Source organism: Podarcis liolepis, assembly GCF_965112155.1.
Source record: "Podarcis liolepis genome assembly, chromosome: 15".
NCBI classification, from domain to species: Eukaryota; Metazoa; Chordata; class Lepidosauria; order Squamata; family Lacertidae; genus Podarcis; species Podarcis liolepis.
This window is the reverse complement of record NC_139566.1, coordinates 35,938,195-35,957,633: the sequence shown is the minus strand read 5'-3', so window position 1 is coordinate 35,957,633 and position 19,439 is coordinate 35,938,195. Positions and strand designations below refer to the sequence as shown.

General features: G+C 44.3%; 1 protein-coding gene and 1 long non-coding RNA gene across 11 annotated transcripts in view; both read left to right on the top strand.

Annotated features, from left to right (window-relative positions):
* FBRSL1 (fibrosin like 1) overlaps positions 1-19,439 on the top strand; it is a 791,959-nt gene that overhangs the window by 655,225 nt on the left and 117,295 nt on the right. The gene's annotated exons all lie outside the window — the stretch shown is intronic.
* LOC310693988 overlaps positions 1,914-19,439 on the top strand; it is a 31,160-nt gene continuing 13,634 nt past the window's right edge. Inside the window, exon 1 of the long non-coding RNA XR_014519455.1 lies at positions 1,914-2,037. This is a non-coding gene — a long non-coding RNA (uncharacterized lncRNA). The remainder of the gene's footprint in view (positions 2,038-19,439) is intronic.

Sequence of the window (19,439 nt, the reverse complement as noted above, 5' to 3'; positions counted from 1 at the left end):
GGGTCTTTTCCAGGGAGTCTTCTCTTCTCATGAGGTGGCCAAAGTATTGGAGCTTCAGCTTCAGGATCTGTCCTTCCAGTGAGCACTCAGGGCTGATTTCACGTTGTTGGGCTGCAATTCACATAGCCCAAGCCAGCATAGCCATGCTGTCAGCAGTTGGTGGGAGTTGCAGTCCAGCAACATCCAGAGTGGACCAGGTTGCGTACCCATTTTCTGGCATTGACTTCAATGACAAAAGCAGTGAGAGCAGGTGGGGGACATTTTAGCAAGGCCAATGGAACAACATGGTGGTTCCACATCTCCATCCTATAATAAGCACACTTTCCCCTGATGGTAATAGGAAAGCTCCGTTTAAATGAAACCACAGGGGGGAAAAACACTTCTTGTCAGTGTCAAATGAGGCAAAATCTCTTAAGACCATGAGTTGCCACTTTCCAAGATGGCAATTTGATCTCTAGATAGCCTGTGACCATCCAAAGAAGCATGTTAATGGAAGAGGACAGATTACTCTGGGTTGTCTCCATTGTTGTGCTAAGTTAGTCATTTAGTGTTCTGCTGGATAAACCTTTTGCCACCAGCAGAACGCTGTTGTGAAAGAAAATGTATACACAGGTTGCTGCTAACTTAGTTGCACAACACATTTCCACTAGTGCAATTGATGTGCTGGATTCCTCTGCTGCACAACAAACTCATCTATCCACTAACGCAGGAACCCTTGTGCTGGCTGACAATATTTGTAATTTATCTGGTCTCATAAACTAAGCTAAGGGGATGCAGCATCATAGCTGAGGTGAATTAGTGGTGCAATTATGTAATTTTAGACTCTGGACAGTGGTCTTATGGGCCAGAGCAATGTGTGGTAATGCATATTACTTCAGTTATGGTAAGCTCACCCTGCTGTGTTTGGGAACCCTCTTGCTGAGTGTCGCCTTGGCTTCCTGCCCCAAACTCCTGCCCTGATGTCACTACCATGGTCAGGCCTTGTATGGAAATTCTTGGGAAACTATTCTAATGACTATATTTCTTTAATGCTGCGAATTATAGCAAGAATTCTATAGAGGGGGAAGGAAACAGAGATGGGAATGGGGGAAAATATGAGCTCTGCAGAGCTATTACGTAATAAAAAAAAAAATTAATTATTAAGTCGTTTTTTTACAAGCGACACACACTTAGCTGAAGGAGAAGACAGCACAGGAGAAAGCTTGAACTTGCATCTTTATAAGCCATCTGGGATGCTTGCCGGCTCCAATTCATCTGGAGAGGTTCACAAAGTTCCGTATTGTGGTTTTTAATTTGGCATTGCTTGCCTTTATTGATACAGAAGCAATGTTGAAAAGTGGGAACGTGGGTAGAGAAAGGCTACCTGTTCAAGTAAATTGAAACCAGTGTGTGTAGGTTGGGGATCAATGAGTCTCCATAGAGCAGAACAAAGTTGGAGAACCTCAGGCCTAGAGGCCAAATGCGGCCCCCAAGTCATTTTTGTCTGGCCCTTGGGACTCTTCCACACCCCTCATAGGTCCTGCTCCACCTCCTCCTTGAGTGCTTGCCTGGCTGAAATGTGTCCTCACACTGTGATAATGCTTGCTTGGATGGTGAAAAGTTGTGTTTAGAAACCGCTGGATGCAGCCTACTGTAGCAGAAGTGAAGAGATGCACCTGTTGCGCCACACGTGTTTTTATTTCTGGTCATGCCCACAGCTGGCATGCGGCTCCCAGAAGGTTACCCAGGAGAGACTGTGGCCCTTGGGCTGCAAAAAAATGTTCCTCATTCCTGGAATGGAATTGCATATTTTATTCTACTCCTGGCCTATATTTCCCCATGGGATACCTTCCAGGAAAAGACGCTAGTGGTAGGCAGGTCCAGAGGTGGAAATGGACAACTCAACTAATGTGTCTCTTACCCTTTGGTACAGTACAGTGGTGCCCCACAAGACGAATGCCTCGCAAGACGAAAAACTCGCTAGACGAAAGAGTTTTCTGTTTTTTGAGTCGTTCCGCAAGACGAATTTCCCTATGGGCTTGCTTCGCAAGACGAAACGTCTTGCGAGTTCTTGCGAGTTTGTTTCCTTTTTCTTAAAGCCGCTAAGCCGCTAATAGCCGTGCTTCGCAAGACAAAAAAACCGCAAGACGAAGAGACTCGCGGAACGGATTAATTTCGTCTTGCGAGGCACCACTGTAATGCAAAATTCTGAACAGGTGCATGTATGTTTGCGCATGCAAACCCCTCCATCCAAGCAAATGGGAATCATTGTTTTGCAGTTCAAGCACACATTCCAGCCAGGGAAAATCTGGCCTCTGTGCCAGAGTAAGCTGCTTCTAATGCAAGTGTCTTCAACTTTTTCAGACACAGGACCCACTTTTAACCCAAACGGGCATTTGAGGACCCATTTCTTAATCTTTTACCATGTATTTGCTTGGTGGTAGTGCTCGTGTTGCGATGCACCAGTTGAAAACCAGTGGTCTAATGGATAAGATGTCTGCAGTGCATTTATTTATTTCCCCAGGTGAAAGCAACAGAGAAAACTATAAACAGTGTTAGGATCATGATTTCGTATGGAAGAGTTTTGTATGTTAATGATTATTTATTATTAACTCTGTTTTACCATATGCACCTATCTGGGATCTTGTCTAATGAGGAATGGAATTGAATGAATAAATGCTCTCAAGGAGCGTGTGCTGGAGAGGGATGCCGCCTGGGGAGAGGGGTGATATGACCTAGGGATAATCCCAAGGGCCAGATAGAGAGTCCCAGGGGCCAGATAGAGTGATCCCTGCCATTGATTTGGAATTTCAAGGGTGCAGATGGGATGGCTCCCCTTTCATGTTGTCATGCATGCATATCCCTTTGCAAGATATGGCTTTAACCATTAGTTTAGAAGGCTCTAAAAGGAGATTAGGCAAATTCATGGAATATAGCTTGATCATGTGATCAGCTTCAGCAGCCAGCAGGGGGCTGGTGGTCCTGCCTTCATGCTCTGTGGGCTTTGCAGAGGCATCTGGCTGAGCACTGTGGAAAACACAATGCCGGGCTAGATGAACCACTTGGTCTGATGTAGCCAGGCTCTTCTTTTATTCTTATGTGTTTGATTGCAGGAGTCAAGCTATGAATGCAAAATGTCAGCAAGAGAGAGAGAGAGAATATGTGCAATGAAGGCAGAATAAGAAATAGAGTTGAGAATAGCTCTCTTGTATTGTAGCCTTGTGGTAGTCAAGAGGAAAGAGGGAGGCTGGGGAGCAGACTCAAATTGCACTTTCCCCTGTGATAGCAATTTCAGTGGTAGCCAGATAGGCGTCTGTGGATACTTTTGCCCTTTCATTATTCAGGAATGAGACACATTAGCGAGTCTAAGTTAGCACTCCCTTGCTAGTGGCTCTATTAGCTTGCTTAATGATCTTCCTAGGCTTTAAATATCTACAAATGGGTATTCACAAGAGCTTGAATTTGGGAATTGGCCAGACACATTGCAGATGTCCCCTGCAAAGCCACCCAGGCTCTACCTTCAATTTCCTTTTCACATACCAAGGAAATAACCCAGCAATTTCATGCCAAGTGAGAAAAGCACACAACACTTCAGAATGGCAAGCTTTCCTCATGTTTCTGAGAGGCTGCTTTCACCGCCTGGAAAGACCCAGTCGTGCCTCTTGTGGCCCTTGCCATATTTCTTTCATTGTTTGTCCTTCGGGGTTTCCACTAGCTTTGCCTGCCGGCTTATACTCGTCGCTCTGTCTGAAATGAATCCTAAGTGAGCCAAAGACTTTTCCTTTTTTTAAAATATACTGGGCTGAAGGCCTTTGAGCAGCCTTAGATGGGGCCTTGGGCTGAGGATTTGGCTGCAGAATGAAAACATTATTCTATATACTAGTAGTGCCTTGGGTTAAGTACTTAATTTGTTCCAGAGGTCCGTTCTTAACCTGAAACTGTTCTTAACCTGAAGCACCACTTTAGCTAATGGTGCCCCCCGCTGCTGCCGCACCGCCGTCGCACGATTTCTGTTCTCATCCTGAAGCAAAGTTCTTAACCAGAGGTAATATTTCTGGGTTAGCAGAGTCTGTAACCTGAAGCGTCTGTAACACGAGGTACCACTGTAATTGAAGTTTTAGGAACCTGAGAAGAGCCTTGCTGGATCTGGCCAAAGAGTCCATTGCTAGAAAATCAGATATATAAGCTAACCGCCAAATGGCACCTTAAACCTAGGTCATGGTAGCCACAACAGAATGTTTAGGTGCCATTTTTTACAATTAAAGTTGTTGTTTTCATTCATTTCATTTCAACACCACTTTGTATTTTGAAGAAAAAACAAGTCAGAGCAGTTTACAATGCTTTAATACATCAAATAAAACAAATTCAAGCTTCAAAGAAAATATTTCAGATCCGTCTCTTAAGTGACATTTTGCTTTCCCTACCTTTATTTACCTACTTAATTTATATAACTGCCCCATAGCAGAAGTACTCAAGGCAGCCAGTGTGGTGCAGTGGTTAGAGTAGGACCTGGGAGATCAGGGTTCAAATCTCCACTCAGTCATGAAGCTAACTGGGTGACCTTGGAGTCTGTCACAGCCTCTTAACCTACCTCAGAGGGTTGTTGTAGGGATTAACTGAGGGGTGTGTGTGAACCATGTACTACTTGCAGGGAAAGGTGGGATATAAATGCGGGAAATAAGCTCTTCTGCTTACCTGCCTAAAAAAGCTGGAGAGGCCAGCCAGGTGGAGATGTTAGTTGCCATCCAGAGATCTCCATGTGGTTGCAGTTGGACCTGTGTCAGTTGCAAAATGCACCTGGCGCCTGGGAGATTTTGAACGCTGCCCAATACCTGTCATAGGTCAACATTCTGTTCTCACAGTGAATATCCCATCAAGTGATACTCATGGCTAGTAGCCGTTGCCAGCCTTTAGCTCCATGAATGTGTCTAATCCTCTTTTAAAGCCATCCCTCTTGGTGCCCATCACTGCATCTTGTGGGAGTGAATGCCATAGTTTTAACTATGGACTGTGTGGAGAAGCTTGGTTTCCCTTTGGTCTGTCCTGAATGCTAGCCTTCTTGTAGGCAAAGCAACACCATTAATACCCAAGATGGAGAGGTATCAGCAGACTCGGGGGGGGGGGACAGGACACCAAGGCTTGTGATGGGCAGAGAGATAGAGAGGCGAAAAGCCCTTGGAATGTGGGTGAGCAACATTGGAGCAGCACTATGAAGACTGAACACGCTCAGCAGATATGGAATCCTGACTGGTTTTAGGGCTGGGGCAGAAATGGAATGGAGTGTTGGGAATCATGAACAGGGAACATTCTACAGGAAGTATTTAGGAACATAGAAAGGCGCTTTGTACTGACCATTGGTCCATCTAGTTCAGTGTTGTCTGCACTGGCTGGTAGGAGCTGTCCCAGGTTTCAGAATGAGGACATTCCCAGCCAACCTAGAGGTGCTGGGGATTGAGCCCAGACCCTTGCGCACACCAAGCAGATACTCTACCTTTTAACTATGGACCTTCCCGTTTATCAGAGGTGCTTCCAGTGTTTGGCACCTTTACTTGCTTAGTAGAATCATGTGTAAGGAGTGAGCCAGGAAATTGTCTAAAACATGCATATTTGCAGCATCAGTGCAGGCCAACAAAATATCTCTTCTAGCTGGGCTCCCAGAATTTCCCTGAAGTTCATGGATTGGCAGGTTTTCCTCACTTGGTTTAAAAAAAACATGGCTGAAAGCCTCAAAGCAGTTTCCCAGAGATTTTCTGGTTCTTAAATCTTTTGGTGAGCAAAAGAGAGTTTCTCTAGGCTTTGCCAGAAATGTGTGGATGCTTTCCTCATTCTCTAGGAATTAAGAGATGGATATGATATCTGGTTGGAACAGTGTGGAGGTGGGGGGGATGATTTTTTGCCCTGGTTAAAAAAAGGGGGGGTTTGAAGAGTGGCATCCCCTTTTTTAACAGGCTGTGAAGGAATTTAGAACGGAAGGAAGCAAACGTGCGCGATCTTTGGTCCTCCAAAGAGCACCCCTTTAAAAAAAATTGACATCCTCACTGCCAAGTATTTCTGAGGCTGCTGAAAGCTTTCCATTTGTGCTGGAGTCTCTTTGTTTCTCTCCATCACAGGCAGCAGAAATCCTAGTGCCCCCAAGCTTCAAACAAGGACTTCACGCTGTCGTCGCAATCTGCCTTTATGCAGCGGAGTGTGGAGGCTTCTAATTACGAGGCCGAGATGCTCTGCGGGTGGGGAGGCGTGCTGAGCCCCACAGCCGCGCACCTGATTATCCATTGCTGAGGTCCTTAGAAGGGTTACTCCTGAGTTTAAGCCTGCTCGGCAAGACCCCTAATTATACGTTTCCCTGCAAGTTGCATTAAAAGAGAGAGAGAGAGAGGGAGAGAAATTGTTGAAAAGACAAAGGACAGAATAACATTTCCTCCTGCGGTCTCTCCCTCTCTCCCCCACCCCACAAACCCATACAACACACACACATATACACACTCACAGACGCGCACACCACCTCTTGCCTGCTGAGCCCAGAGCTGCTTTTCACGCTCGACTTGGTGCAAGCTCTGATAAAGCCATTGAAAGATGCAGCAGGGGTACACAGCACTCCCTGGGATGGAGGCAAGCTGAAGGAAAATGACCCCTTCCCAGGTAGACAGAGCCTGGTACTGCTGGCTGAAGGAGCTGCCCCGCAGAGCAGAATTAGAGAAGAGATTAAGTGTTCTTTATTGTTTTGCTTCACCTCCTAGGGAGCAACATAATATAGTTCTGCCACAGCAACTCCCCCTCCCCTCCAAAACACCCTCCCCCCCCCAAAAAAAGAGTTCCATCCACCTTCAGCCAAAGCTCCTGGAAGCCTGAACAACTACAGATAACACATTCAAAGAGCAATAGTCCTTCCCTCATGGCTGCCTGCCTTTCATTTTAATCTCCCCCAGTGTAAAAAAACAACAAATTAAAAATTTAAGCCTTGCAGTTGAATGGCACACAAGTTGTTCCTTGCACCATGCAGTTTCCAAATACATCAACAATGTGTATGTTCTGTCTCATTCACATCCAGTTGTTTTTAACTTGCACACCTCTTTGATAATGGTGTGATTTGGGGCACAAGGGTGGAGAAGGTGTTTTTTTTTAATTTGTTTTGTTTTGTTTTTAAGTTGCTGGATCTGGTCAGCTTATTTGTATTGCTGTGTACGATATCCTGTGGATTGCTACTTTCATGTGTATTTCCTTACTTAACACTATGGTTATTTGTGATTGTTCCTATTACTTGTTTTGGATTTGTTATATTTATTGCATTTGATTTGTTGTGGCTTTTGGCAGAATCTTGTGGGAAAGTGCCCTGCAAATAAATGAATGGTGATGATGAGCAGTGAAAGCTTGTAAAGAGAGGTCTTGTTCCCCAACTGTAGAACTTACTTCCTTTGGAAAGCTGTCAAAACCAGAGCCATGGGTGTTTTCCAGAGGAACATTTTCATTTAAGATGGCAGTTGGCAGTTGGATTGGGTCTAAGGTTATTTTAGTTGTCAGTTGGCTTGTGCTTGTATATTTTTAGACATTTTTACATTTTTAAATGTTTCTTGGATTGCTGTCATCTGCTTCCATCCTAAGCGGAGGGTAGGGTTTCAGAAGCTGATGTGCCATAGAGGTTCCAAGTGGAGTAAATTTCATTGTGTTTCAATTTGGATCACATCCATGCTGCATGTTTCAAGCACATTTGAAGTGCATGGCTTCTCTAAAAGAATCCTGGGAACTGTAGTTCACCAAGGCTACAGGAATTGTTTCTCTGTCAGGTGTAAACAGGGGCATCTTACCCATAGAGGCTAGTGGCGTGGGGCGCCAGGGCGTCAAGTTCTGGAGGGCGCCAGGGAAGAGGCAGAGGCTGGACACGGCGCCTCCCGGCATCAGCTCACCACCCTCGCCTACCCATGCCATGCTGAAGCAGCGCCGCGCCCGGAGCCTCCATCTGCCGTAGCCACCATAGCACGAAGCGGCCAGCTGAGCTGGGAGGCGCCGCGTCCAGCCTGTTCCCCACCAGACGAGCCGCCCTCCAGCCACTGCCCGCTTACTCCAGCCCTGCCAGCAGCACCATCCTCCCTAAAAAAAACCTGGGAAATTGGAGGGGGGGCACCGGAGGGAGCTTTGCACCATGACGCCGGATATGCTTGAGACGGCCCTGGGTATAAACTATAAGTTCTTGGCATTCTTTGATCTATAATATGGATGTCATCCAGACCACAGAAGTGGCTTTGGGGAGAAGGAGAAAAACTTTCATGCAGCATGTTTCTTTTTGATACATCTTTCTGCCTGTGCACTTGTTATTCAGAGCTGCATGGAATGGAAAGATACACAAGGCTGTTTTAAAATACAGTGGCAACCTAGCCGTGATCGTACAACCCATACTATAGGTTAATTAGACAAATTGGAGTGGGGTGGGAACAGGCTGGCTATCAGAAGTGGAAAGCAGAGACTCCATAATTGTGGAGGCTCCCTGCATGCTTTTAGACCTTGTCCCCAACCCAGCCTGTTCTCGTGGAGAAATCCCATGGGGTCTGCGAGTAATGATCCTCCAACCCCTGCTTCATTTATTTTCCCTGCTGCCCTCTTCTTCGCAGCAGCATTTCCAGGAGCGCCATGTTATCATGGAGAGGCTGTGCCTATCGGAAAGCATGGCAATGCACTTGAGCAGATTGGACTTGTGCTTTACCGGCTTTCCTTGGTTGGTGCTTGGTGTACTTAGAAGCACCTGGCGGCAAGACATTGGAGCATAGTTGCTTTTCGCTTTGCCGTTTTGCTTTGTCTACAGCAGGGGTTGGCAACCTAAGGCCCATGGGCCACAAGCGGCCACCCCCGAACCGAGCTGCCTTCTCAGGGAGTCCCCACGCACTTCACTAAACTGGCACAGCACGGCGTGTAGACTCACTTCCGCGGCACCAGAAATAGCAGATGCGGGAAATCACGGGCATACGTGCTCAATCAATCCGGCCCACGGAGGTATCTCCGCTGGAGTGAACCAGCCCAGGCGAGGTAAACCTTACCAACCCTTGATCTACAGAGGCACATTGCACTTGGGGTTTTCTGGTCTTTCACATTGCACAGCAAATAGGTCTTATTGGTGGAAAGTGGAACACATGGCACTGCAGACAGTTGCTGTGCTTTCTGCCTCCTATATGCTGATTGTTGTGAGTGCCTTATGAATTGTAGGCCACTTTCAGAAGAGCAACAGGAAAATACATGCATGCATGCATGCATACATACATAAAACTATTATTATTATTATTATTATTATTATTATTATTATTATTTTAAGGGAGTGAAGGTGCTTGTCTAATTTCTAATTTCCCATAATGTACTTGGACTTTATATGTTGGATTTTTGATAAGCTGGTTCTGGAATTTCACAAACGACTGTATTTACCCCACCTTTCCTTATTCACTACCTGTACCTGATGTGGACAGTACAATGAGGCAGCACGGCTGCCTGCTTCTGTGAGATGACCATCTGTGAGATTAAGGACTGTGAGGTCACAGAAGCAGTGGGAAGAGGTTGCAGAAAGTTAATAGAAATGCTGACCTGAGTCACAGTACTTTTTAAGAAGGCCGCAGTGCAGCTGCGTAATCAGCAATGTCTGTTTTCATTTTGTTGGCCTTCGCTACATAACCTCGCTGAGAGTGGGGTTGTGGGTAGGGGTTATCTCTGCTGGAGGCATTGCATTTGGGACCTTGACCTTCTTATCCACTTTATTTATTACACACATGCTTTGATCTTCATTTGAAGAGCTCAGAATAGTTAACATGGGTTCTGCGGTAATCTTCTATGCAGGCAGTTTACAGGGCTTAACTGGTTGGATTGTGTCGTGCTCCTTCTGAACATTCACTGAGCCACCAAGGGAGTAGCCAGTGTGTAGGTCCAGTCTGTGGTTCTGAATATGTTAGTGATGGGGGACCCATGGTCCTTCTTGTGCTGTTGGATGCCAACTCCCATCAGCCCCAACCAACATGAGTAATGGACAGGGCTGATGGGAGTTGTAGTCCAACAGCAACTGGAAGACCTCAAGTTCCTTGTCCCCACTTTAGAAGGTAGTCTCCAGAACTAGGATTAACTTAGTATAGCAGGGTTGGCTAGCCTGTGGTTTTTAGGATGCCATTGGATTACTCCTCCTGTCTTCTCTGACCATTGGCCATGCTGGTTGGCAGCTGATGGGATTTAGATTATCTGGAGAGCCACTGGCAGTGAGATTTGGTCCAGCAGGGCAAATGGGGCACTGCCCCAGAAACTTCAACCAGCCCTCTCTTGCTTGCCTTCTTCCTTACAAGCAGTCCAGGGGGGGAGTTGTGTCTTATCAGCTTCCTTCTCCTTAGTCTCACTGTTGCCCTTGTAGAACTCAACTGGGAGGAGGATGGGGACAAAACTAGAATTTGTTCTGCTGTTGGCTCTGGCTCCATCTACTGCTTAACCTTTCTGCCTTCCTGTCCTGCCAATCTTAATGGGCACCAGCCATCACTTTATCCACTCCTGCAGTGTAGAGTTTATCTGTGGGTACAAAAGTGTTTTCTGATTACACACACACATGTGCACGTGCACAGTTAAGCTCTTATTAGTGAACCACTAGGGAAATTGTCATGAGTCATCCTTCCAGCTCAGTAGACAAGGATATGCTTTGCCTGCAGAAGGTCTTAGATTTGGTCCCCAGCATCAAATCAAACTAAAGGATCAGTTAGCATGTAATAAGGAAGACCCTTCTTTGCTGGAGACCCTGGGGAGCTGCTGCCAGCCAGAGTACAAAAGATAGTGTGCTGGAAAGTCCAGTGGTATGTTTTAGTGAACTGCTACTTTTCAAGTCCATATCCCTGGTTCTTCCTGTTGTTTTCCAGTTCCACACATTTCTGAGGATCAGCTTGCTCCGTTCTATCTTCCAATCTCAACTGACAAGGCAAGGTCACATGAAGTAGAGAACAATGTGCATGAACCACTGTTGCATTTTACTGCTTAAATGATCAACTAGTCATAGAGCATGATACCATCATGCCTCTTTAGACAGGCCACCAAGGGGAAATTAAGTCGGACTCTCTCCTCAGACATCATCTGCTGGGCATGGCTCCCAAAAAAGAAGCATTTTGGCCAGTTATAACATGGTGTTCTCCACATGTTGTTGGACTACAATTCCCATCCTCCATCACCACTGGACATGCTGGCAGGGGCTGATGGGAGTTACATTCCAACAATATCTTGAAAGCAAGACATTGACTACCCCTGCTTTAGAGAATAAAACTATAAAGCAGTTCTTTCCTTTCCTTCCAGCACTGATTGATTAGGCCAGATATATTCCCCCTCCTCTTTTTTTAACACAAAGGAAGCACTTAATTGAGCTAAATATCTGGTTTAATTGCCTGCGTAACTAGGATTGTATAAAACTGATACCGCAAGATTTCCTTTTGTGTTCCATTGCCTTAGTGACATTCATTCAGATTGAGTAGCAAACATCAAATCAATATAACACCATAGCTGGTAGGAGTGTAGTCTTTGTGGCCTTTCTAGTCTGTAGTGGGATTCTGCTTTTCTCTCCTTTTTGCCAAACAGGCTTGTTGATCAGAGATGTAACCTCTAACTGTAAGGGTCGTAGCAGAGTCTTAAAATCCTTTCATTTTTTGGAAAGCAAGCTTTGGTGGATGAACTATTGAGAACAGTCTGTTGCCCCCTGCTTCTCTGAGGAATGTCTCTCCCCACCCTCCATACTCCAATACCTCATAGATTTTACTTTATACATGCATATATATGCAAGTAAATATATACAGGAGAGAAAGCTGCACATATGTGTAATATATGTGTTAATCACACAATCATCAATCATCTTTGTGGGAAGTGAAAGCAAGGAGCCTTATCTTTTATTATTATTTTAACTCAGCTTTCATTCACTTGAGGTCAGGATGGTGGCAATGCATTTTTTCTGTTGACGGATAAATGGACAGAGCTCCTCAGGGCCCCAGTGTGCTGAGAGTGAGCGAGGTCAGAGCTGACAGCGGGCAGAGCCAAAGGCCAAAAAGTCTTCTGGATTAACCAACCTGAAATAAATTCTGTCCTGCTTCACTTTCAGCCGTGGTTTAGGGTAAATTTCACAATCAGTTGTGGGTCATGCAGAAGTTAGACTTTGTAGGTCTGATGGGGTTACTCTCAAATAAACTATACAAAGGATTTGGGGTGGGGTGGTTGTTTTTTTAGTACAACAGTCATTGACCCTCTAAAGCTCATTTAAAGCACATGGCATGCTCCAAAGAATCCTGGGAAATGTGGTTTACTCAATCACAGAACTACAGTTCCCAGTGCTCTTAACAAACAAAAGTTCCTGGGATTCTTGGGGGGGGGGGAGCAGTGGCAGGGCTGCTCAGTGAGTTTCACAACTGAGTAGGGGTTTGAATCGCACCTCATGCAACGTTCCAGACACTCTGCTATACCAGTTGTCTGTGCTACTTTGCTTCAGTTTGAGTTTATTAAAGTGACACTGTGCTATCAAAGGAGACGCTAGGTTCCCTCGAGGGAATAAACATCAGCGTAAGGAACAAATAAATAACTTCAAAACATTCTTACTTTCTGAAACAAAACCATCTGGCCTTCTGTTGGATTGACTGTGCAAAAAAGGGGGAGGGGGAATTGCAACCCTCTTAATGTGTGGTGGCTGTTGCATATGGAATAATATATATAAATATTTATAGAGATAAAAGGGAATGTAAACCAACTAAAGGATGCCTGCTCGGTAAAAACCAAGCCATTTCACACACTTAGCATAGTATGTGCATTGAACAGTGAAGTGAGCGCTGGTTTTCTTTGGTGAGAGAGGGGGCGAAGCGCCTGTTTTCCTCTCTTTCAGCCGCTGTGTGTTCTTGGTGTTGGACGTGGTCCTGACAGATTCAGTCAAAATTCAAGCTTGAAGTTGAAATAAAATAGGACAGTGGAGAATCTTAAGGTCGGATGCAGGCTTCTACTATTGTTAACTGGGAATAATTAAAAAGGACATGCTTCTAGGATAGCTTTACCCAACCTGGTTTCCTTGAAATGTTTTGGATTACAGCTCCCATCAGCTTCAGCCAACAAAGCCAATGGTCAGGGATGATGGGAGTTGTAGTGTAGAAACATCTCAAGGGCACCATGTTGAGGGAAGGTTTCTCCATGGCAGTGGTGGACAGAAAGGTAAATCATGATCTAAGCATTCAGTGGCTCATAAGGAATCCGAGTAAGCAAAAATGTGGGCCTCTCAAGACTGAAGTCCACCCATCCCTCTGCACTAGAGATTGCAGTAAAACGGGAGGCCAACCTTGTGTGCTCAGGGCAGAAAACATAGAAAATGGCCTTATACCAGGTCAGTCTATTTACCTATCCTACCTACTATTATTTACTCTGACAAGCAGCAGGGTGGCTTTGATGTCACCTGCTACCTGATGCTTTTAACTGGATGTGCCAGAAAATGAACCTGGGACATTCTGCATGCAAAGCATGTGTTCTACCACTGAGAAAATGGTCCAGGGATGGGGTTATTGTATCAAAACAAACAAACAAACAAATGTTAAAGAGCACATCAGTCTCACATGTTTCTCATATTGCATTGCAGTAGTTTTCATGCCAATGGCCATGCTGGCTGGGGCTGCTGGGAATTGTAGTCCAAAATATTTGGAGGGCATCAGCTTGTGGGTAGCTGTGTTACAGAATTTTGCATGGGGGGGGGAATTAATCAGAGGCACAAATTGGATGTAGTGCGTGGTCATTGCAGAAGACGAGTGCAAGTCAGGCACCTCTTTGAAAATAATATTTGTGAGCTTGAGTTTTCCTCCTTCTTACTCCTACATCCGTGTTCGCCCAAATCTGTGTTTTAAGATGCGTGGAAAATAGCTTTGACTTGAGTAGAAATCTGGCTTTGGCTCACTGGGTAGAAAATCGTTCCTGTTCCTACTTCAGCTGCTCTGAAGATGCTGAGATGAGCTTGTTGTAGCTGCTGGAGTGCTTAAGAAGCAATCAGTGAGGGAGGCAGAGGAGCAATGATAGTAACCTAGCAAGCTAGTGACTTTGGAGAAGAGAAATGATGAGCGTACAAGGCCAGTGTGAAAAGGAGAATCCTATTTTCCGCACTCTGCCCCAGCACCGTAGAACAGATGGGTTGACTACGGGGTGCCAGATCCATCAAGGTATAGCTGGCATTATTTTTAAAAGACCAGCGATCAATTTTGACTTTCAGTTGATGATGACTAGGATTCCAGGGGGAGCGTTGAGCGATGGAGGTCGTTAGCTTGGGAAACCAGCTTTCCTTTACTATATAGAGCCATTATTCGCCGTTTTGTACCCTTGTCTTTGCAATTGTTAACCGCAGAGATATTGTGATTGTGATAGAGTCTCTGTAAATTGTGTCTCTTTGATTCAGTGTACGTAGAGGGAAAACAAAGTTAGACATAAGAGTACAAATACTCCTCCAGTATGTATTATTGAGACCCAGTACTGGCAGGTCTGATGTCAACATGCAGCATACTTAAACAGGGCCCTTGCTGACACTTTCTCTGGGACCCTAATTTATCTTTGCTCCAATCTGAGCAGCAGGTATCTTAAATCCGGGGAAACTGCCTTTTCAGTTTTCTCACAGTGCCCCGGAGCATCGGGCACTCTGGGAAATTTAAAGGGCGTCTCTTTCAGAGTGCCATCACCAAGTCAGCCCCATGGCCTCAGGGTCCCCACTGATGTAGGAAGAGACTCACCAGGGTGCAGTTTGCAGAAGGCCCCGCCAAATATTGATTCAGTCCTGAGTCATAGGCTTGAAAGCTCTCAATCCAATTCTGAATTTAGCCACAGCCTCCCTGGATGACCTCATGACAGACCACAATGTTTCAGCACCTGTTTTATGACATTAAAATCAGAGCTGTAATGTCAGTGGTGAGGGTGGTTGAGGAATGCATTGTAAAACAGCTTGCATGTAAAATATGCAATAGAGATGGTTATTTATAATGAGAGTAGGTTTGTGCAACTGCTTCACATGTTTCATTTGATTCTTTTAGGGGCACCTTTAAAATGACAATGTTGTATTCACTCAACAAGATATGTATTTCAACAAATCATAATGGTTAATATTGGGAGTGCAAAAAGCAGTGCATGTAAAACTCATATTTACATTCCTTTTACCCTTACCATTATTGAATTTTATCTTTATGCTGTAAAGCTTTGGTGTGGGATCACAGTTTCAGAATAAACTGGTGATGATGAGGAATCTCTGGCCCATTAACTTTGTCTAATGGACATTTTAGACATTAATATATTTTATGTGATAGCTGTTTTGTATGATGCTCACAGAGCAGCCTTGGAATTGAGATGCTTGACGTGTGTTAATAGGGTCACAGCATACATTCAGCTTGTCAGCAAGCCTCCCATCCCCTGACTGCAGGTAGAATGAGAAGGCTATATTCTTCTTGCACCATCAGGTCAGGATACAACTGGCAATACTCCCCCACTCCCCATCCTGTTTTAAGGTTTTATCAGAGCTTGGGAAGTTTATTTTTAAAAGAAACTGATTCCAGCTCACATTCATTGCATTTAAAAACAAACTAATTCCGTTCATGTTGAGTTCACAGTTCGTGTTCATCCAAATTATCATTGGCAAAAAAAGTCAGCATTCAGAATGTTACAAGCTTCTGTGCTGAAGGATAAAATATACTTAAGAAGACTAAGGGAACATCAGCACATACACAGTGAAATGTGAATGGTTAGATTTTGCTTTTCCAACCAACAACCAACAATTAAGCTTATGTAAAAGAATGACCAGGGGTTGTGAAATCTACTCCACCGTTGAAGTTTTTATCCATGTTTATCTGTAAACCCCAGTGCTTGGAATGAGCTTGTTTGATTTAACCAAAGTTCCCCAAATTAGTTAATAGATCTCTGAGTTGCAACTGGAAGAAGTTCCTATAATTTTTAGGTGAACTGAGTGGGAATTAAATTAGTTCTGGGGTAGAACTTTGAAAGATTTCTAGTTCATCTTCAAGGTCATTCTCCAACCTCTGTAGGTGTCCCTTGTTAAAAACAATTTACTTTTTTCTTCCTGAATTACCTTCAAAGACACAGCTGCAAGTGGTATCACCCAATTTTTCCAGGAGCCATCAAATCTGGAGTGGAGTCCCTAAGATGGTTGGATGGCACCTTGTACGCCTCCTTCTGGCTGAGAAGGGTGTTGGGTCATCTGGACAACCCAGGATCTCCATACACACTGCCCAAGCTTGTGCCCTGGGGAGGTAACTTCAGTGCTGCTAACTCAGCGGTTTGACTTCACCCCCACAGGCACACTCCATTGTCTCTCAGGATAGATGCCAACAGCAACAGCAATTCACTGGAATAGCAAATACATGTTGCTTCAGACTAAAATTATTTTGATTCAAATCTGACCCAGCATTTGACAAAGCCACACTTCTCTGTGTACTCTGGACACAATTCAAGTAAGGCTGAAAACTGGAAAATTATTAGCTGCTGACTCACAAGAGCTTGCTGGACTCTGAAATGATGTCAGTATAAAAAGAGAGAAGTAAAGGGTCAAAAGCATGCAAACTACATTTAATAGGGTTCCTGGGCAAATATTGTAGACATGTTTCTAGACACTTCACTGTTGGCAATTGGCATTTTTCCTCCGTCAGTGTTGCTATTGAAGTTAGTCATGTATTTATAGTTATATGCCTGCCACCTATCCACAAAATGTTGTCCCCAAGAGCGAAAGACCAGTAATGGAGAATTTAGACTTTCTGAAGCAATTGCTGCTACTAAGATACCTCTGTAATTACTGGGTCTCTCAGGCACCACCTGTGGCATTGTTTAGCACACAAACATCATTAATTTAGCCAGGGTGGGCTATTGGAATTGCATTTACAGTTGTGTTGAAGCTTTGCTTGATAGTACTGTCATGTCAATGCAGTAACAGTGGGAGTGAATCTTATCGGAGGGCATATTTTAACTGGCTTCCGTTGTATTTTCCAGTGCTGTACAGCTCTCGCCAAGCCAGTGCCCTCCCTGATCCTGCAATCTGTCACCATTTATGCCTTTGTTGTCACTTTGCCTGTTGGGACACCAAGCTTGTAACTAACACACACACACACACACACACACACACACACACACACACAGACACACACTTTCTCTCTCTAATAATAATAATAATAATAATAATAATAATAATAATAATAAGTTTTGTCTGGTATGACTTGTTTTTGAGAAACCCATGCTGTGTTTTAGTAATGAAGCATCCTTTTCTAAGTGTACACAGACCAACAGAATTATCTGTTCTAGAACCTTTTCTGGTATTGATGTCAAGCTGATGGGTTGATAGTTAGCTTGGTCTTCTCCTTGGGTCTTCTGTTTCCCCCTTTTTGAAGATGGAGACAAAAATTGGCCATTCTCCAAGAATTCTCAAATATTATAGACAGAGGCTCTGAGATTACATCTGCAGTGTCCCAGAGTGCAGCTCATCAGGCCCTGGAGATCTGAATTTGTTTAAGGTAGCTAAGTGTTCTTTTCCTAGATTCAGGTAGGTAGCTGTGTTGGTCTGACGCAGTCAAAATAAATAAAAAAATTAAATAATTGTCCAGTAGCACCTTAGAGAAGGGACGCGGGTGGTGCTGTGGGTTAAACCACAGAGCCTAGGGCTTGCCAGTCAGAAGGTTGGCGGTTCAAATTCCCGCAACGGGGTGAGCTCCCATTGCTCGGTCCCTGCTCCTGCCAACCTAGCAGTTCGAAAGCACAAAGTGCAAGTAGATAAATAGGTACCGCTCCGGCGGGAAGGTAAACAGCGTTTCTGTGCGCTGCTCTGGTTTGCCAGAAGCGGCTTAGTCATGCTGGCCACATGACCCGGAAGCTGTACCCCGGCTCCCTCAGCCAGTAAAGTGAGATGAGCGCCGCAACCCCAGAGTTGTCCACGACTAGACCTAATGGTCAGGGGTCCCTTTACCTTTACTTTTTAGCACCTTAGAGACCAACTAAGTTTGTTCTGGGTATAAGCTTTCGTGTGCATGCACACTTCTTCAGATCTGTGCATGCGCACAAAAGCTTATACCCAGAACAAACTTAGTTGGTCTCTAAGGTGCTACTGGACAATTTTTTTATTTATTTCGACTTCTTTTCCTGTAATGGGCTGCAGCTCCCTCCTTGCATCATTTATTCTATTATCACCAGGCTGGGCACTGCTTTCCTTTTTGGTGAAGACAGAGGCAAAGTTGGTGTTGAGTAGTTCCACCTTCTTTCTGTCACCCTTACTTGATAACTCTGCATCAAAGGGCGAAAATAGTAAAAGCTGTGATGCTGCACTATAAGCATGCACACAGCTTTATTGTCTCCATAAGATAATATTCCTGCCCAGAGGGAGTTGCTAGCTGCATGTGGTAGCATGGGGTGAGCACTGGGAATATAAAAATAGCAGCTACAAATATAGTTGTATCTTGAGAGTGCTTTATAATAATTATAATTATTTATTATGGTTTCCATTGTTTTCCTTCTCTTGTCTTATAGGTGTTATGTTCACATGCCTGAAAAGGCAATGTTTGCCCATTTTAGGTATCATGACAGCTGCAAGGGAAATAGGATGAAATGAATGATGAAAGGGGAGATTGGATGAGAGATTGAGCCTGGGTTTGGGGGACTGTGAAGGAGACGAGGCTCACCTCTCTGTTCAGTTATTTTTCTAGTATGGTGTTAGCAGAGCATCTGGAGATTAGGATTTATTAAGGGGACCGTTAGTATGGCTATATAGAGAAAAGTGATTAAAAAAAAAAGAATAGGGCCAACACCACCTTCCATCCACTGGCTATTTACATATGCAGATTTGTTTTGCTATTGGTGTATGTGTTTGCATCTGTCCGTTACAATAGATTTAATGTAATTAAATCAATTAAACATTGCTCATTTGCAAGCAATGAGGTTGAAAAACAAGCAAGGAAAGAGTAAACAGTGACGACAACAGTGCAAAACAAGCCTGGCAGAATTTTCTATAAAGAAAATGAAATAAGGTTGGCGGTATTATGTTTAAAGTAGTTCTTTGAAGATGGGGAATAAGGGGTTAATTTTTTTGGAAATATAAAAATGGTAAGAGAGGACAAGAAGCCCTGTTGTTCTGGAGTCAATTTTCTGGATTCTTTTTGTCTGTGCTTTGATGGATGGGATTATACTGTCAGAAATTTCCCACAGGACAGCCATCATATGACTATAAGTCTTTTAGAATGCAGGTGGGGAAATCTCACAATTGAACATATTGAACACAATTGAACATATAGTCCTGCATATAGTGTTTAATGTTATCACAAGAAGAAGATAATGACTCCGACCTAACCTCTCCTCACCATGTGGCCAGAGAATAGGGGTGTGAAAAGGAAGGGAAGGAGGAAGGGAAGGAGGGGGGGGAAAGGAAGGAAGGTTCTATTATAAAAAGTAATTTAATAAGGAGACTCACACTGCTATGACTAATATAC